Below are 16,985 nucleotides of genomic sequence, written 5' to 3'. Positions count from 1 at the left end.
CCACCTGGAACTGGAGCCGCCTGGAACTGGAGCCGCCTGGAACTGGAGCCGCCTGGAACTGGAGCCACCTGGAACTGGAATTCTGGAACTGGAGTTCCAGGTAGTTGGGAGCTGGAACATATGCTGGGAAACTCAATGAGGTCCTCTGCAGGAGCAATACGCGGTCTTAAGTGATGAGCTGTTCTGTAGTCCAAGGACAGTGCTTGAGAAACTAAAGAACGGCACTCATGAAAAGGTACTGACCACACAGAAAGGTAGTGGAGAGGAGCTAGGAGAGCCTATGTAATAGGTCATTCCAAATTAGCGCAAAGAACGAAGGCGGCTTTGATAAATGGTACAAATGGTGTGTCTGTCTGTCTGTCTGTCTGTCTGTCTCCCTCTCCCTCCCCTCGCTCTGTGTGTGTGTGTGTGTGTGTGTGTGTGTGTGTGTGTAGCATGGAAAAAGTGAATTTAGAGACAATGAGGGTTGGGGTTCAAGGAAAAAAGCTCACTAAGAAGTAACGATCAGCAGAAAGAGATAGATCCTTGTAAAATCGATATGCTGGGATTCATGATGGAGACAGACTGACCAGATGTACAACCAGGACAACAATGGACACACTGACATCAAAGGGGGTAAACTTGTGGGGGTCTGAACCCTAGACATGTAACTATGGCAACTGAGGACAGCTGAGAGTGGGAAAAAGGGTCTTCCTTAGGGAAAGAGTCCCCCACTTCCCAATCCCTGCCTCCACCCTCCACCCCATTGGCTATACGATACAAAGTGGTCAGAAATTTATATACAATATGTAATACATTATACAAATACAGATGGAATGTGTATATAGAGAACATATGTTGTACATCTGTAGACAACATGTACATATAGAATGTACATGTATATATATAACATATACAATATATAATACATTATATGCATACATATACATAATGCAATAAATAAATGAGAATGTTGTATTTACACATATATAATATGTATGTATGTATGTATGTATGTATACGTATATATGAATATACGTGTATGCATGTATATATATAAATTTTATGCATTCCCAGTCTGTCTCCTGAATGTATATTTGAGGATCAATGTCGCCCTCTGGTGTTCATGTCTGTTTTTTATTTCATTTTGGGAAAGGTGGTGAAGGGTTAACGCAAGGGCGAATTCACTTTATCTTGGGTCTTTGTGGCAGTTTTAAAAGCAGATTTTTCATTTCCTCAAACTTGAAAACATTCCTGGTGGTCTTCGTTTGTTTACCAAGATGGTTTGTAAATTATTACTTTATAATTTTAAAGAGACCAGGAAAAAGGCTGTCTGAACCTTGGGAGGGACAGGGAGTTGGGGACAGGCTAATCTCTCTTGACAGCTGGCAGAACCTGCAGGCATGTGTCAAGTGGTCATCTGTAAGTGTGTGTGCATGTGAGTGTGTGTGCGTGTGTCAGAGTGTGCATGTGTGTGTGTGCAGGTAGGAACTGACTGTTTATTTAAAATCATTCATGAAGAACAGTATCTTCCTTCAATCCTCTTTCATTCCCCATTACTCTTTTGTCTTCTCTGTCCACATGGAAGGACCTAGAAGTTGTCTTCTGACTTCCACTGTATGCCACGGTGAGGTCACAAGTGTGTGCATGTGTGCACTGCCCCCTGCATACACACTGAATAAAGGAATGTAAGGAAAAAATTAAAACCTTTACCTCTAAGTTCCAGGGGACCGAGTGTTTATGACACTCTTTCAGTTGAGGCTGCTCTCACATCTTGCCTTTTTGTTGTTGTTGTTGTTGTTGTTATTTCCAGATCTGGTAGAGAAAAAGTGAAAATGGGAGGCCCCATTGGGAATCAAATCCTGGATCTCCTGTTTACGAGGCAGGTGCTTTAACCAGCTCGGCCATGGAGCCTCAAGGCAGCAGGTTATTTCCAGATTTGGAAGAAGCATTCAGTTAACTTAAGATTTTCTTTGGACGTGACCTTCAGTCTGTAGGGTCTGAAGCAGTAGAGTAGGCCCAACTGAACAAAATGTGCTTCTCCTCTTCCAAGATCTTCTCGAGGGCTACAGAAGCAGAGATTAGGATTGGAAACTGCCGCCTATTGGTTTTAGGATCTCTTAGTGTCTCACGACTTCTAGTTGAAAGTGACTAGACTCTGGTTCAAATTTGTGAAGCAGAAGGGATTCGTTAGTTTGAGAAACTTAAGACGTGTGTGTGTGTGTGTGTGTGTGTGTGTGTGTGTGTGTGTGCATGTGCACGCCTGAATGCTTATGTCTAAGGCACATGGGTCTTCCTCTACTGTTTCTATCTGTGTTCTTATAATATAGTCGGCAAACTCACCTCTCTCTAAAAGAAACAAAAAGTCTTATATTAAGCAACAATGAAGAAAACAATTTCAAATGGCTCTATTTTTCTTCTCATTTTTATTGGTTCTTTGAGAAGTTAGTACAACAGATTTTGATCCTATCCACCCTCCACAACTCCTTCCAGATCCATCCCCGTTCTTGACCAACTCAACCTAACTTCGTGACCACATTCTTTTCTAAGTCATCACGTAGAGTTTATGCTGCTCTACTTTTAGACGTGTGGTTGTCACCAGAAGGGGGCGTATTTATCAGAAGCTGCACCCTTAAAGAAATCTGACTCTACCTCTCCCAGTAATTGTCACCTGACTCCATGTCCACTTCCCGTCTGCGATGGAGTTTTGCTCGAGCCTGCATAGGTCTTGTGTATGCTATGAATTCATGTGTGTAACTGTCCTGTTCTGTTCAGAGACACTGCATTTCCTTGTAGTCATTCAACATCTATGCCTTTTGCAGTCCTTTTACCCTCTTTTCCACCAGGAGCCCTGAGCCTTGGTTGGAGGGGATATAGATGTTTCATTTGGGGCTGAGTATTCTCGAGTCTCTTACTCCATACACCTTGATCAACTCCTCTTCTTTTCTCCAAACCTTTCTATATACTCCTCCTTGCTCTTTTTCAAATTGATGACCCCTTTCCAATGACTGTTATTACACACACACACACACACACACACACACACACACACACAGACGGTATCTTAGAAGGAGATGATCATCATCAATCTCTAAGGTTACCCTACATACTGGCTAATTTTCCTTAAGTATTTCTGTTTCCTGCCCATGCATGTGTGTGATGCCTCCAGTGTTGTAGAGAAAGGGTAGGATGTGCTTCCTGATAGAACTCTGGGGTACATTGTCTTCTGAGAATGGGGCTTTCTATTTCTTTATTTATGGGGAGTTACTGCAGGCACCCACCAGCTCCTCCAATTCAAGGATTCAGATGAACTTCTATAGAGCAGAGGAAATGGCATCTTTTGACTGAGGAGCAAGTGGCAGTGAAGACAGGCAAGACTTTCTAGGTGCTCAGATTGTTCCAGATGTGTTTTTCCAACAATGTTGGCTTCGTCATTTCCCTGGGAATAAATGTTCAGGATCAGGGAATACTCGGCTCCAATTCTGTTTTTCCTAGTTCCCTCTCCTGAGCTGAGTCTGGAAGACTCTTGACTCTGTCAAACCAATCTCATTTGCCTTCCACCTTTAGGAGATTAGATTTCTGGTCCACTGATACTTTTATTTTTAAATGCTGGTTGCTACTATTTGTCCCCTTGGAACACCTGTTGGGATTCAGTGTCTATTAGGAGGTCTTTAACAGGTAATTAAGTATTGAGATGATTTAAGGCCTTCCTTCAGTACTGGGTTGGTTCTCACAGGAGTGCATTAGCAGTCTTCAGAATGGGGTCTTGTAAAAGTGAGGCTGCTCTTCCCCTCAAGCTTTTTGTCCCTTAGATTGTAAAGCCCAAACAACTACGTTTTTGAAGGAATTCCATTTTGTACGTTACCAGGGACTAAACTTCTCTTTCAGGAAGAAAATCAGAGTCCTCCTGAGCAAGCATCTTATAGCACCCCCCCCCCCCCCCCAATAGCAACACCCAGTCAGGCTACAATAGCAGGGTCAAGGTACATATAGATAGCTTAAGACATCCTGCAGAGAACAGATAACTTAGCCATCCTGTTTGTCAGGTGTTTTTGTCTCCCTGTTAGGTTCCTGCAGATTACCCCAGAAATGCAGTTTTTAAAATACTCACTTGCTGACTGGTATGGAAATTCCCCAAGCTTGTCGTATCTACGATAAATACCTTGCACTCCTAGACTCAGGGCTCTCACTCTGACCCGCTGCAACGGGGATGGGAGAGACCTTGCTCTCAAGCTCCTAATAAAGACCTTTAGATGTTTACATTGGAATTGGCTCCTCGGTGGTCTTTGGGGTCTCTGCAACTTGGGTATAACAAGACACGCACAGCTTGGCCTTCTGCTTTTGGCCTCGAGCCACTGTGGTGTGAAGTCCTCACCGGATTTTGCCACTGTTGGGATGGCCTACATTCTCACATTGCATGAAGATATGTTGCAGTATTTGTTGTTGGTTGCTGTGCAGAGGTGGGGGCGGGGGAGCGCAGAGCTAAGTGCTGGCAGAATGTTTGGTATTGTCTTACCGAAAGCCCATTACATTTCTTTTGTTTTTTGTTTTGTTTTGGTTTTTTTTGAGACAGGGTTTCTCTGTACAGCCCTGGCTGTCCTGGAACTCACTCTGTAGACCAGGCTGGTCTCGAACTCAGAAATCTGACTGCCTCTGCCTCCCAAATGCTGGAATTAAAGGCGTGCGCCACCACTGCCCGCCCGGCCATTACAAGCCTTCTATATGTAAATGCTTGTCCTTCCTCAACTGCCTTAAAGATGTTTCTCTGAGATTATATTAAAAAGCAGCTGCAAGGTGGAGTTCAAGCAGCCCTCAAGTGACAAAGGGCATCCCAAAGCGATGGACTGGGCGTTGTCCTGCTGTTGATTGGCTCAGGCTGGAAGTTGTTTGCATAGTAAAGAGCAGAGGATTGGGCGTTGTCCTGCTGCTGATTGGTTCAGACTGGAAGCTGTTTGCATAGTAAAGAGCTGGACTGTGCATTGTCCTGCTGATGATTGGTTCCAAAGAGCTGGCAGTAAGAGCTAGGGGCAGGCAGAGCCTCAGGCAGGAAGCGGAAGGGAAGCAACTGGAAGCAGGCAGTGAGAACTCCTGTCATAGTCACTGTTCTGTTGCAGTGAAGAGACACTGTGACCAAGGCAATTCTTATGAAAGAAAGCATTTAACTGAGGGCTTGCTTACAGTTTTAGAGATTTAGTTATGATAATGGATAGAGGTCTGTTACGATCATGGCAGGAAGGATGGTGCCCTGCACCGGAGCAGTATCTGAGAGCTACTTCCTGATTGTAAGTAAAAGAAAGAGAAACACTGCTGGATGTGGGCTTTTGAAAATCTCAGAGCTCACCCCCAGTGATGCACTTTCTCCAACAAGGCCACACCTCCTAATCCTATCAAAGAGTTCCACTTCCAGGTGACTAAGAATTCAGAGCACCACGTGTACCTAGGATGCCTGTGCACAGGTGCTCACAGACCGCCCCGCCCCCAACCCTTCTCTGGTATTTCTATAGGCTGGGACAGGAAAGGAAATCTGCTATCTTGATCACTTTTTATTTATTTATTTATTTTATTTCCGGGATTCTTCAAAAGATTGAGGTTGTCTTTTGTGCTTCTACAAAGTTTCAGCACAAAAGTTACCTGTTATTGATGGTCCGGGTCCAAGTGTCCTGTTCACATCAGATGACAATTTGTAGTCTTGCAGTTTAAAGGCAGGAGAGATAAAGCTAACAGAACGTGAAGAGTCGCAGTAATGAGGTTTCATCTGAAGAGCAAAATGGACAACTGGGGACCCTGGCTTCTGTTCTCTGGCTTTGGAATGTTTTTACACAGGGAACACAGGACAGCGGGTGCCTCTTTGGCTGATGTTCACAGACTCTCCAGCACAGACAGTGTCGGCTTGATGGATGTTTTCTCAATCGCTGGTGGTAATTCTACAGCAGCGAATTCATCAGTTAGCAGGCTGGGTCCACACATCCTCCTTTGAGATACTCAGGCTCTTCCACTTTGCTGTTTTCTCCTGTTGCCTATTTCCTTCTCCCAATAAATCATCATCTGATGAGAAAAAAGTAGAAAATATTGGTCATTCGAGGATTTGGATCATATTTAACTCAGACAATGAAAAGGTTTCCTCTTTAATCCAATAACTGTCTGGAACCACAGCAGATTGCTGGTGACTCTGTAGACATGCCCAGATAGTTAGATTGTAAACCACCCAGGAGCTTGGGGGATTTGTGTTAAATACTTGCCCTGGGCTGACATGCTGAACCTGGAAGTTAAACTATAAGTCAAGAAATGAAAAAAAAAAGGGAGGGGGGAGGAACTTGACAACTTTGTCCTACCCAATCTTATTTTTCTTTCAATTGACTTTTCTATTTTATTTTTCAATTCTTACATTATTTATAGACAAGCTTGGGTTCAATGCTGTCATACTCAGACGAAGGGCACAGGGAATTATGACATCATTCAGCTATTTCATCACTCCCATAGAGAGGAAGACAGTTTATTCTCTGGGTTTGCTTTGCTTAGTTTTGGAGGCAACACCTCAAGGCTGGCCTTGAACTCACTACATAACCAAGGATGCCCTCAAATTTCTAATCTTCTTGTCTTTACCTCCCAAGCATTAGGATTAGGTGTGTACCACCACACTGATTTATGTTGTGCTAGAGATCAAACTTAGGGCTTCACACATACTAGACAAGTATATTTGAGCTATAGCCCCGGCACCGATGGGTTGCGCTTGAATTACATCCCTGCATATCAGACACTGAGGGTCATGAATAAGTTGCTACTTCTTCATCTCTGTTTGAAGGTCCTATCTCTAGTGACAGAGAATAGGTTGCACAATGTTTACACTGTATGTGTGTGTGTTTATGATGTACAGGACTGAGGATCAAAGCTATGAGTTGAGTGTATTCATCTTTCTGTTGACCACATTCACCTGCAGGGGTAAGACCCAGGAGAGAGGTTCTCAGGTTGAACTCCCAGGTTTGGTTCCCCAGGACAATTGCTTACGTGGAGTTTTGGATTAAAATTTTATGAGAAACCAGCATCTGTGAAAGGAAGATGAGGTCTGGGAGAATGAGTGATGGAATTAGGCTGTAAGTGTAAGAAACTCTTTCCAGTGTTACTTTCTCTGGGCCAAGATGGTGGGTCTTTTTCTTTGCCTTCTCAGTTGTCAGGTTTGGTTTTCCCAGTAAGTGATACTGCAGGGAGGAGTGGCTTTTAGCATCTGGGAATCTGAGAGAGCTCATGTCAGCAGACAGGATATCTATTGATTGCACTCTTACAAATTAGGGCAAAACCTTCATGGAAGGGAGACCCGGCCAGCATATCCCTATTCATAGTCAAAGTAGAGTTGATAATGGGAAAGACATTTATTGTGGAAGGAGATAAAGTACAGCTCCCCCACTTTTTCTGGGGGTAATGGTCATGATGTCCGTTATCCTCGTCTCAGCCTTTGTTTAGGTCATTTGACAAAGGAGAAAGCAGTTAAAATAGGAAGCAAGTCACACCCAGAGCGACAGTGTTCTGAGCTTCATATAAATGAAGACGGCAGACAGATGATTTTAGTTGTAGAGTATAATTCAGCTCAAGAGTGAGAGACAGAACTACAAGTGGCTAGAAGACTGAACATACATAAAAAATGTGTCAGTCAGTGACTGGTTTGTCTTGGTATGAGCCCAAGACATAATTGTTCCATGCTGATGGTAATAGTCTAAGGCATTCTTTTCAGAGGCCTTTGCTCAGGCAAGGAACGGATCCCCCTCCCTCCTTTTTATTAACTTATTCACTTTACATCCAACCAACTGCCCCTCTTCAAGTCACCCTCTTCCATAATCCTTCCCCTGCCCTGTTTTCTGTCTCCCCTCCCTCTTTCCTCTGAGAGAGTGAGTGGGGGCCTGGATATCCCCCTACCCTTTCATGTCATGTCTCTGTGAGGTTAGGCTTATCCTCTTCCACTGAGGCCAGACAAGGCAGCCCAGCTAGTAGAACATATCCCAGCACAGACAGCAGCTTTTAGGATCGTCCCCGGTCCAGTTGTTCAGAACCCACATGAGCTCAAGCTACATATCTGCTGCATATGATCAGGGAGGTCTAGGTCCAGCCCATGTATGTTCTTTGGTTGGTGGTTCAGTCTCTGAGAGCCCCAAGGGTTCAGATTAGTTGACTCTGTTGGTCTTCCTGTGGAGTTCCTCTTCCCTTTGGAGCCCGCAATCCTAAGGAAGGGATTCTTAATTCATTGTAGAAAGGAATTTCAGGAAGAGTCATTATGAGGTAGATCTGGGATTTATTAGGAGGAACATTGAACACAGACTTTTAAGTGTAGCAGCAATAGAAAGAAAGGCGCCTAAAGAGAACAAGGAGCACTTGACAGCATGTCGTGGGCTTCCTTAAAGGTCCTTAGAGTAGCCATGTGGCTGTTTGCGGTGACTTCTGATGTTACATATCATAGGAACTTTATAAGTGGCATCTTAGGATGGTTCCTGATGCACTCCCGGTGGTAACTGAGATCATACAGGTAAAGCCTCAGAACTTCAAGGAAGTTAAGATGATTTTCGAGAAAACCTTGAAGAAAGAAGGCCGTAAGCATTGTTCATTTTTTAAAAAAACATTAATTGAAAAATGTTTCTTTATAACAAGGATGCTGACAGGTGGTGGTGGCACGTGCCTTTAATCTCAGCAGGCAGATCTGTGAGTTCAAGGCCAGTCTGGTTTACAGAATGATTTCCAGGATAGCCAGGGCTACACAGAGAAACCTTGTCTCAGAAAAAAAAAAAAAAAAAAAGATCAAGGTGGGGGTTAGGGGGGTGTCATGCTATCTCTATGTCACCAGCCTTCACAGAAAATGTTAATTTTGCTGAAAGTTTTGATTTTGAGCTGGTGAGAGACTTCACCAGACTCTAGAATGAGGCCTCCTTCCCTCTCCATGGTTTTAGAAGACAACCCCTCTTGTATACTGAGCAGCCCAGAAAGCCAGCTCACTCTCCAAGTCAGATTTATAGGGAGTCAATGTCCCGCAATCATTCCTGGAACAGTTGGCACCCAATGGCCAGAACTGATAACTTCCTTAATTTTTGTCTCTGCTTCCCATGTGTGAGCAGAGATGGCCAAACGTGTATCCCAGTCACTGTCCTTACAGCTACCCACCTCCTGCGTTTCCTCCTAGCAGCCTCCAGTCAGGGAGGACACAATGCCAGCCCTGTGTTCCTTTGTCATTCCACCATCCCTGCCTGCCAAAGTCTCTGCCAGCACAGCAGTAGCAACTGTAAATAGAGAGGCTGAACCTTCTCATTTGGTTAGCCTTTGTTTTCCTGTGGAAAGAGGATGGCCAATGCTACCTGTAATTAGAGATGCAGAATGAAAGAACAGTCACAGAGGGTCCTGATGTAGGGGAGAGGCAGCTAGATCTATAAGGTCTAAGACACAGAGGGCTCCTGGCTTCCACATGGGAAGCAGTCAGGGCCAGCTACTTGCTGAGCTGGAACTGAAACCAGGGTCTACTTTTTTGAATCCTGCCTCTATGAAACACTTCTGTCTTAAATATCTGGTTATACATACATACATACATACATACATACATACATATATATTTTGTCATTTAATAGATATTAATCAGGCCAAGGCTTGGCACAACCAGTGATCAAAATCAAAACATCACAGGCTTTATTTTCCTCTCTGCCTATGGTGTTCTAGCCTCCCAGAGGTCTTGCTACTACTTTTATAATGTTAAAAAAAATCACACAGATATTTGCTGGCTGGTATAGCTTTTAAATCTACCGCTGGTATAGATTTTTTAGTAGTTCCCTACTGAAAATCTTATGCCATGTGGGTAGGTAATATGAATGAAGGAATATGTTGAGAAATCTTAATCTGGCTCTGTGCTGTACAGCTTTGCCATGGGTTTCCTGGGAGGGCTGTGCACGGGTCGAGAGTGTATCCATGCGTGCGACTTTCCATTTGCAGCACAAGGTGCTCTAATCTTTGTCTTGAAGGCCTGTGAGAACATCTGGTGGGTCCTGGTACACATTTTGCCTTTTTTTCTAATTCACCTTCCTCTGCGTTGCAGAGGAATACGTTGTAAACCGATAGTATTTACATCACAGCCCTGCCATGGTTGGTCAGCGACTTTTTACTGCTCTTCTTACACAGAGCCATCAGGGGCTCACCCAATCAATCTGTTACTTTATCAGCTAACCTGCTTGTAGATGATAGGGAGAATTGTGGGTAACTGACAGCAGCCACTAGGTCCGTTAACTCTAGTCAAGTAGAAGAACCACCAGTAGGGAACTGATATGCAAATTAGCTATATGCAAATTAGCTATAAGAAGGACTGTATAATGAGACTGCTCTTGCCAGCCAGAGTGGTCAGAATTGCTCTAGGTAACTGTGGGTCTAGATATTCTAGATACCCAGAGAGCTGGTTTGGCTATTAAGCAGTCTCAGGATATCAAGAAATTCTGAACATTTCCCTAGGGAAAGCAAGTTCAGAATTAATTTTGCTTAGTAGATAAATCTGCTTTAGTCAAGGAAGGTTAGAATTATGTCTGGATATGAAGTAAAGGAAAATATAATAAGATTACTATAATCTTTATGTATTTTTCTTCTAAGTATTTGTAGTGCTTAATAATGTCTGATGAGGGACTAGAGAGATGACTCAGCAGTTAAGAGCACTAGGTGCTCTTCCAGTAGACCTGAGTTTGATTCCCAGTATCTACATGGATTCCTAGTACCTATGGTGGCTAATGAACCATCTGTCATGCCAGTCCTAGGGTATAGGACATCCTGTTCTGGCTTCTTCTGGCACTAGACATGCTTGTGATACACAGGCATATGAGCAGGAAAAAAAAATCTATACATATAAAATAATTAAAAATAATATCTAATGTATTATAATATCAACAAGTTAGCCTTGTGATTTTGCACTACAATATAAAAGTGAGTAAAATTAATTTTGGTTTATAATTTCTCTAGTTTCATAGAGTCGTATACATTATTGGAACATTTATGAGTCTAAAAGAACCCTATTTACAATGTAATTTTAATAGCTATTGGTGTGAAACACTACTTTTACCTCAAAGTAAGTAAGAGGACTTATTCTGGAGTCTCTTAAGCTCCTTGTCTTAGGGTTTCAATGCTGTGAAAAGATACTGTGATCCAGGCAACTCTTATAAAGGAAAACATTTAATTTGGGCTGGCTTACAGTTTCAGAGGTTGAGTCCATTATCATCATGGCAGAGAGTATAGCAGCATGCAGGCAGACATGGTGCTAGAGAAGGAACTGACAGTTCTACATCTTGATCTGCAGGTGTCAGGAGACTGTGTGCCACACTGGGCATAGCTTGAGCATAGGAGACCTCAAAGCCCACCCCTACAGTGACACACTTGCTCACGCAAGGCCACACCTACTCCAACAAAGCCATTCTCTAAAAGAACCACTCTCTATGGCCCCAACACAGGAGTCTATGGGGCCGTACCTATACAAACCACTACACTCCTTCTCTTCATTTGGTTCAGGAGTGTATCAATTCCTTTCCTTCTTCTGGCTTTCCACTTGCTGCTCTTCCCAGAGGGGAGTTCCTTGGCTACAGAAAGGGCATTTCATTCTCATCCTGCCCAGTTCAGATGCATAGTCTTTCTCAAAGTGAAGGCAAAGCCAGGGTTCCTTCCTTGAGCTGCAGTCTGTGCTCTGGCTTCCAACACCCATTTATTTACTTCAGATGAAACATCTCCGTTAATTTTTACTGTGTTTTGAGACAGAACCTCCCTCTGTAGCCCAGGCTAGCCTTGAACCTCATTTCCTGTTGCTGGGATAAAATACCATGACCAAAAGCAACATAAGGTTAAGGGGTTATTTTGGGTTTTGCCTATAGAAGGAAGACTCCATGATGACTAGGAAGGCCGGCGTGGTGGTAGGAGCAGAAGCTGGTTGGTCACATTTCCATCCAGTGGGGTGATAGACTACCAGCATGTACCATCGTTCCAGGCTTCATCTCCTTTTTTAATGATTTAAATTGTTAAATTACTTCTTCTACAATTCATTCCAGTATCAGAAGGGATGTCTCATCTATAGCCATATGAGATGTATTTTTATACTCAAAGCAGAGCGTCTGTTTCCCTTTTTCTTTTTAGTAGCTTCCATTTCTCATGTAACAATCACCAACTCCTTTTACAAATTAAATATATATGAAATTATTAAAGACTATATCATACTGCAATATGTACTCATAGGGAGTAGAATTATGAGCAGAAGTCACATTTTAAGAACTTTATTATTACTACATGCATGTGCAGGTGCCTGTGATGCGAGGGGCATTGGATGGCCCTGGAGCTGATGTTATACACAGTTGTGAGCCTTCCAATGTAGGTGCCCAATCTGGGTGCTGGGAACTGAACTATCTCTCCAGAAGTTTAACTTTTTATGGTTTAATTTATCATTTAAAATTAATAGATTAAACAGATAAAATTATGTGTCCTTTCCCCAGCCTTGAGCAGGCCTGAAAGACCTTATTTTTCACAACAGACCAAGTGATAGGATCTAGGTGGAGTTACCCACCTTGGATGTACAGAACTTAGAAGAACTGTCTCTGGGCTTGCCTTGAGATTTCTCTGGCTGGCCGTGACCAAGAATGGATTATCCCATCTATCTCCGGCTTAAACTAGAAAGGGTTTTGGTGAGGCCTTTCCCTTTAAATTGGGAGCTGAACATTAAAACATTGAGCCTTGGTCAGAGAACTTTGTCTTGGCTTCATCTCTTTGTGCCCTCCTTCCTCCTTTCATTCCCAGCCCCCCTTTCAGGTGAACCCAGTTAATCCGTGGCCACAGTAGGCTACAAAATTGAATCTGTAAAATAATAGGACCCCTAGAAGGGAAAAATCTGTAAAATTCTCAGTTATTTTAAAGGAGAGAGGTGTTTAGGGGTATAGCCCAATGATTAAACATGTCCCTAGCAGGCTTGAAGCTTTGGGGTTGATCCCCAGCAAAGAAAGAAACAATCATAAAAGAATCCCTTCCCCTTTCCATTTTCCATGGGTCAGGGATGACCATTAAGGAAGAACAAAGCAGAGGGCCCAGACTGAGACACGATGTCAGTATGAAAAGTCAACTTGACAGAAAACCCCATGAGGGGCTCTGAAAAAATGGGTCAAGCTGAGAAAGTAATGGCATGGAAAATTAGAGTAATCTAACAGAGGAATTATGGGGGTAAATCAGAGTAAATGAAGCAGAAACTTCCTGTGTGAGAAACAAAGGCCGAGTCCCAAAATGTTCCAATTCTATTTCCTTAAGCAAGAGAGAACATATCCAGGGAGAGCCTGCTTAACATTTCAAAATGAGATGATAAAGGAAATATTATCTGAGATCACAAAGAGCAACACCTGTGGGATTAGATTTTTCAAAAACCTATTTTATTAAGTGTTCTCAAATGCTTCGATCCCATTTCTAGCACACCATCCAAAGGTTGGGGAGAAAAAATGGTAAATAGGACAAGGGGATGCGGACCTTTAGAAGGAGGTCTTTGGGGGCAATCCTACTCTCTGTGGTCAGGATACCAGCAGTTCAGTTCAGTAGTGTCAGGATACCAACAGTCCAGTTCAAAAAGTGTCTCCAAACATGGGTGAGCACCAGCAGCACAAACCAGCAGAAACAGCCAGGCCTCTGTCAAATCAGCAGGAGTCAGCAGGAGTGACCAGAACCAGCAGGAATACCAGGAGAAGTTCTTTTGTGTTTGGATACAATGTTCTGGAGATATCTGTTTGGTCCATTTGATTCATAACCTCTATCAATTTCATTATTTCTCTGTTTAGTTTCTGTCTTGATGATTTGTGAGATTAGGGTGATGAAATCTCCCAGTATTCATCTGTAGGTTTCGATGTGGGATTTAAGCTTTAGTAATGTTTGTTTTGCAAATCTGGGTGCCTTTGCATTAGGGGCATAGATATTTAGAATTGAGACGTCATGTTGGTGGATTTTTCCTTGCTGAGTATGAAGCGTTCTTCCGCATCTCTCTTGATGACTTTTGGTTGAAAGTCTATTTTATTAAATACTAGACTCACTACTCCAGCATGTTTCTTGGGTTCCTTTTCTTGGAAAACCATTTTCCAACCCTTTACTCTGAGGTAATGTCTATCTTTGTTACTGAGGTGTGTTTCTTGTATCCAGCGGAATGATGGATCCTGTTTATTTAGTTAGCTTATGTCTTTTTATTGGGGAATTGAGACCATTGATATTGAAAGATGTTAATGACCAGTGATTGTCAGTGTCTGTTATTTTGATGTTGTTGATACTCGTGTGTGTGTGTGTGTGTGTTTCTCTTTTTTTGGTTTTGCTGGTGTAGAATTAACTATTTCCCGTGTTTTCTTGCATGTAGTTACTCTCCTTGGGTTGGAATTTTTTTTTTTTTGTATCCTATGTAGGGCTGAATTAGCGGAAAGACATTGTTTAAATTTGGTTTTTGTCATGTAATATTTTGTTTTCTGTGTCTATGGTGATTGAACATTTTTCTTGGTATAGTAGTCTTGGATGGCATCTGTGGTCTCTGTCATCTGTGTAAAACATCTGCCCAGGACCTTCAGGGTTTTAAAGTCTCTAATGAGAAGTATGGTACAATTCTATTTTCTTTTATGTTTTTTTTGTTTTGCTTTTGTTTTTGTTTTTTCGAGACAAGGTTTCTCTGTGTATCTCTGGCTGTCCTGGAACTCACTCTGTACGCCAGACTGGCCTCGAACTCAGAAATCTGCCTGCCTCTGCCTCCCAAGTGCTATGATTAAAGGCGTGCACCACCACTGTCTGGCAAGAAGTATGGTACAATCCTAATAGGTCTACCTTCCTACGTTACTTGGCCTTTATCCCTTGAGGCTTTTAATATTTTCTTTGTTCTGTACATTTAGTGCTTTGATTATTATGTTGAAGGAGGAGTTTCTTTTTTGGTCTACTCTATTTGGTGTTCTGTAAGCTTCTTGTATATTTATGGGCATCTGTTTCTTTAGGTTAGGGAAATTGTTTTCTATGATTTTGTTGAAGATATTTTCTGGGTCTTTGAGTTGGGGGGTCTTCTCTTTCTTCTATTCCTATTACTCTTAGGTTTGGTCTTTTCATAGTGTCCCAAATTTCCTGGATGTTTTGTGTTAGAAAACTTCTTAGCTTTTGCGTTTTCTTTGATCAATGATTCAATTTCTTCTATGGTATCTTCTATGCTTGAGATTCTCTCTTCCATCTCTTGAATTCTGTTGGTGATGCTTATGTCTGTAGTTCTTGTTCTCTTTCCTAGATTTTCTATCTCCTGGATTGCCTCATATTATGTTTTCTTTATTGCTTCTACTTCTAGTTTCAGGTCCTAAGCAGTTTTATTCATTTCTTTCACCTGTTTGATTGTATTTTCTTGCATTTGTTTATATTTATTCATTTCCTATTTATTGGTCTCTACTTGTTTGTTTGTATTTTCCTGTATTTCTTTAAAGGATTCATTAGCTTCCTCTTTAAATACATCTATCATTTTTATAAGGTTAGATTTAAAGTCATTTTCCTGTGATTCAGGTGAGTTAGAATATCCAGGGCTTGCTGCAGTAGGATAGCTGGATTCTGTTGGTGTCACATTGCCCTGACTTTTGTTAATTGTGTTCTTAAGCTGGCCTTTAGCCATCTTGTTGTCCCTAATGTCAGCAGGTCTCTGGGGCTGCAGGTAGAGCAGGTTATCCATGATGGTAGCAGGTTTCCAGGGATGCAGGCAGAGTTGGTAGTCCCTGATGGCTTCAGGCTGCTGGTTGTCCCAAGTAGGCTCTGGTCTCCAGAGATGAAGGTATATGAGATGGTCCTTGACATTTGCAAATTTTTGTTTGTCCTGGGTAGCAGTAGGCCTCTAGGGATGCAGGTGGAGTTGTGACTTGGGAAATGGAGTCCAGAGGGGCCAGGGTGGAGCTCACTGCTGCTGGGTTTACACAGAGAAGCCAGTAGGCAGGGAATTGGAGTAGGAGTCTCCCCTGGTGAACACTGATGGCTGCAGGCATCTGGGATCATAGTTAGAGTTGCAGACCTGAAGATGGAGCACAGAGGGGACAGAGCAGACCTCCAGAACCCACAGGCTGGGGTTTGGGATTTGATGATCTCACCCTTGTGACATTTAATATTCTTTCTTTGTTCTGTATACTTAGTGTTTGATCATTATGTAGCAGGAGAATTTTCTTTTCTGGTCCAATATATTGGTGTTCTGTAAGCTTCTTACATGTTTATAGCATATCTTTCTTTAGGTTGGGGAAATTTTCTTCTATAATTTTGTTAAAAATATTTTCTGGGCGTTGTAGCTGGAAATCTTCTCTTTTTTTCTATTATTTTTTTGGATTTGGTCTTTTCACAGCGTTCCAGATTTCTTGAATGTTTTGTGTTATGAACTTTTCAGATTTAGCATTTTCTTTGACTGATATATCGATTTCTTCAATTGTATCTTCTATGCCTGAGATTTCAGAGAACAGCACATTTCTTACCACAGAGGCTGTGCCCCAGGTAGACCCTGCAGGGAGGGGATTGGTAGGGGAGATGTCTAAAGTGGATATTCCTCTGGCTTCTACAGCCAAACTTGGGAAAGCAGGGAGAGCCATGGGATGGATGATGGAGGTTGGGGGATAGTGTACAGCTTACCTCTCCAGGCTGTGCCTGCCTAAGTTGTTTTTGGCCAGTGTTTTATCTCAGTGGCAGAAAGCAAACTAGGGTATCATCCTCTTTAGTTATAATGGAAAATAAATTATATTTGTGCTTTTTTTTTCCTGTTTTAAATGCATTTGCCTCTTTAGGAGCTTAATAAAAATTATACATGGTGGTAATTTTGGGCAATTATCAGGAAGAAATAAAATATATAATTTTGAGACCAAGTGTAATGATAATAGACTCCTAAGTTCAGGAACGACCTGAATCTGTCCATTTGTTCCATTGCTTCTGCAGGACAGAGGCCTGCAGAGTGAGCTGTGAGGTGGTGTGTGTGTGTGTGTGTGTGTGTGTGTGTGTGTGTGTGTGTGTGTGTGTGT

Source organism: Grammomys surdaster, unplaced genomic scaffold (assembly GCF_004785775.1).
Source record: "Grammomys surdaster isolate TR1022 unplaced genomic scaffold, NIH_TR_1.0 174, whole genome shotgun sequence".
In the NCBI taxonomy this organism is placed as follows: Eukaryota; Metazoa; Chordata; class Mammalia; order Rodentia; family Muridae; genus Grammomys; species Grammomys surdaster.
Note: the sequence above shows the minus strand (reverse complement) of the source record.